This window comes from Prenolepis imparis, unplaced genomic scaffold (genome assembly GCF_030444845.1).
Source record: "Prenolepis imparis isolate NDT839.2.m4 unplaced genomic scaffold, iyPreImpa1.0 SCAF_2, whole genome shotgun sequence".
Classification (NCBI taxonomy): Eukaryota; Metazoa; Arthropoda; class Insecta; order Hymenoptera; family Formicidae; genus Prenolepis; species Prenolepis imparis.
The window spans coordinates 5,972,549-5,976,789 of record NW_028141160.1 but is presented as its reverse complement, the minus strand read 5'-3'; positions in this window follow the sequence as shown (position 1 = coordinate 5,976,789).

Sequence of the window (4,241 nt, the reverse complement as noted above, 5' to 3'; positions counted from 1 at the left end):
TGTATTATAATGTGTATGAATGCAATCGTTTTTACGCTTTACATTTGTGATTAAAATTTTTTTTGTATGTTTAAAGTATTTACATTTGTTGTTTTATTTTTATTTTGGTAAGATAACAAGTTGATCGAATGAAAATTGTTCGGTTGATGTTAATCGAGTATGTATGTTTAATGTTCTATCTGTATCATTTTCCTGTTCTACTTTCTTTAAGTAAGATAGAAGATTTTCACAGCGAAATAATATAGTGTGACCTTAGATCAAGGTTATCGGTTTAATTAAATGTAGTGATATATATAATTAAGTGGAAATGTTTGAAATATGTTTGATAAAGATATTAAAGTTTAACTTTATATTTTGAAAACATCTGCATAATTTAGCTGCGTAACTTTAACACATTTTTATTGGATAGATAATGTATATTTGAAACAGTTTTACATTCTTATATTCAGATATTACATAAAAAATATATATTACAAAATAAAGAATATATATATAGAGATATAATCATATTAGAGCCCAAAAGGAGGGTGTTAAATTTGAGTCGATTTCTGCCCATCAGAAGTAACTTTAGTGGACCATAAATTTACATTATATAGATTATCTAATATACAAGAATCATAATTATATCAGTGCTAGCCCGTGGGAACATTTTGAAAACCGCCCTGTTATATAGTCCAATAATTCGCTAATATGCGTTCTCTATGACTTATTTCTCATTCGATATTATAAAAACTGTTACAAATACAATTCAATATTCTTCTTTTAGAAGTTTTCATATGAATTTAGAAGATAATATGAATGCTAATTGCATACATAAGACAGGAAGGTAAAAGTGAAGACTCCGCGTTGTTACCTCGTGTATTTACAAATACTTTATTCTCGATTATGTCTGGGAATAAAAATAAATTACAATTGAATATGTCAGTAAATATGTTTTAGGAACACTATTGAATCAATGAAATAATATTATAATTGAGATCGTAATGATTGAATCTGAGAAATAGAGATAAGAACCCCACGGCGTCATTCGTGGATTTAAAGATTCAAAACCCTCTCTATTCTTGATTATAATTACAAAAATAATTAATTATCATTGAATAAATCTGTAAATATTTCAGTTTCTGAATTTCAGAATTTTATTGTATGATGAATTTTAATGTTTCTGAATTGTAATTTATTTTTATACCCAGACATAATCGAGAATAAAGTATTTGTAAATGCACGAGGTAACAACGCAGAGTCTTCACTTTTACCTTCCTGTCTTATGTATGCAATTAGGATTCATATTATCTTCTAAATTCATATGAAAACCTCTAAAAGAAGAATATTGAATTGTATTTGTAACAGTTTTTGTAATATCGAATGAGAAATAAGTCATAGAGCATATCAGCGAATTATTGGACTATATAACAGGGCGGTTTTCAAAATGTTCCCACGGGCTAGCACTGATATAATTATGATTCTTGTATATTAGATAACCTATATAATGTAAATTTATGGTCCACTAAAGTTACTTCTGATGGGCAGAAATCGACTCAAATTTAACACCCTCCTTTATCATAGAAAATTACTTAAAAGAAAACAATTATTCGTTAAACAATTTTTTGATGTGCATTTCCATTTCAAATTGTCAAATGTTTAAACCAAATAATGCGACAAACATTGTCCCAATGTAGTTAATGCAATATATAACTTAATGAGTATTCGATTAACGTTTGGTAGTTTCAATCACTAGATAGCAGCATTGCAATACAGATTTACCGATAAACATGATTACAAACGTCTTGTTAAAAAATAATTAATTACTTCCACTATCTGAAAGAAAGTTTTTCTAAATTATATTACTTGTACTATTATAAATTATGTGACTTTTTATCTATTACACTGTTCAACAACAAAAAAACACAAATCTGGTTTCTAAATTGCTCCATCACGTCACAAATTTTGAGAAATTTGCAATTAAAGTTGCAAAAAAGGGCTATTTTTACCAACTTTGTTATATTATAGCTACAATGTGTGATGTGCTGGAAAAGTTTTATTGCAATTAAAATAAAGTTTATTGTTAGGACTTTCGACCCTTAAAAGGAATTTTTGGTATCAGTTATCCTTTTCTAAAAAAGGCATGTTATTTATTCTCGAATGTATCGAAGTATTGTTGCCTTTAATCCGCGATACTGATTGGTTCTTTTGCTGATCATGCTTCGTAGTGTTTGATCGTCAAGATTATTTTGACAGTTTCAAGTCAAAATTGGTTATAATATTAAAAGTGTGTAAATTGTGCAGGAAGTTTTAAGAAGAATAAGGTAAATAATAATTATATATTTATATTATTATACATATATTAATATATATATTTATATTATATATTTATATATTTATATACGTACCCAGATAACCAAGCCTGATTAATCATATTAAACAAACCAATGCAGTGCATATATTGTCATATGTTTGTTATATGTTTGCTAACATCGAAGTGGAACGCGTTATAAACGCGACAATATGAGTACTTATAAAAGCAATCAGTTAACGAAATTTCAAAAGCAAACGATTAGCAATACTAATATGTTATGTTATCAGCAACATGACAGCAACTGTTGGTATGTTGTGTTGCTTAAAGCATCATGATGGCAACATGATGGCAACAACATAAATATATATATTTTCATTCGTTGTCGCAATATTTTCTTAACCAAAATAAAATTTTTTAATCATAACTATAGTTATCGACAATGCCTAAACACTATAAAATTGTGTTATATGTTAGACTTTTTATCAATAAAAAAAATGTATATGTATATATACACACTCTCGAGACTTAATATTTAAATAAAATATTTATTTTTAATTTAACATGCAAATTATTTTATTAATTTAAAAGAAATTTTAAGTTTAAATAAATATATATATATATATATATATATCTTCTGTCTTCGTTTAATATTCGATGTGCAACGAAGACAGAAAATGCTTATTAGCGTTATTGAAAGCGTCAAAGCGAATGCAGCCATTTGTACTTATACCATGATTGTACGTCACTATGACGTCTGGCATCACTGTTACAGCAGCATTTAGCCATTTTGGATAACGTGATAGTATATTTTGTGAAGAAATGTGTGTGTGTTCCCGTTAAAAGTGTACAGAATCAATTTCTCTTGGCTATCTTTTCCCAAAAAAGTATCTTTTGTATCAAATTAGTCTTCAGGTTCAAACATACGGTCAAAGAATTTGTACGAACACGGACAGATTCAGGACTTGAAGACTCGCGTATCTGCGAGTGCTCCTTTTTCACACGGTTTCTAAACCACACCTATTGTTTTCGGCTTCGGCTATTTCTACGCAATTAAATCGGAAGAAAAGGCATTTACTTTACAGTGAGCACACGTGTTTTCTGAGAATAGGCAACAATATACTGTAAGGTAAGTCGGTTTTTATCCTCCCCTTTCTCCCATTACAATTTATTAAATTATTTTTTTGATTATTCATTATTTTCCCTAATATATATTCAAAGTTTTATAATCTCCCAAGTGTTTCAGTTTTACATTGCAGAATTAGTTAAGTAAATTCTTTCATAAGTATTTTATAGTTTATTACATGCTAATATAATAAGTGTATTTCTTGTAAATATTTATGTGATTTTGCTATCGCATATGACAGTTTGTATATTTATCATTCTTATTTATTTACATTTATTTTTCTTATTCGTTTAATGTTACATATTATAATAGATATAAATTATTAGATCGTACCTCACATTTTATAAATGGAAATCACTCTTTGCTAATTATTCTCGTTTTCTTGTTGATTACAGATAGTAGCAGAACATTCAGCAGATTTTTAAAAAGTATATATATGTACACAAGTTATAGCGAAATCTTTAACATTTTTTGGAAAGAGCAACAATACTATACTGTAATTAAGGTAAGCCGCTTTCTTATTCCTTCCTTTCTCCCATTACAATTTATTAAATTATTTTTAAGTATTCATTATTTTCGCTAAAACTATATATTCAAAGTTTTATAATTTCCTAAGTGTTTGAATTTTATATAGCACATTTAGTTAAATGAATTCTTTCATAAGCATTTTAAAGTTTATTATATACTCATAAGTGTGTTTCTCATTATTATTTATGTGACTTTGCTATCGCATATGATAGTTTGTATATTTATCACTCTTATTTTATTTACATTTATTTTTCTCTTATTCGTTTAATGTTACATATTATAATAGATATCAATTAT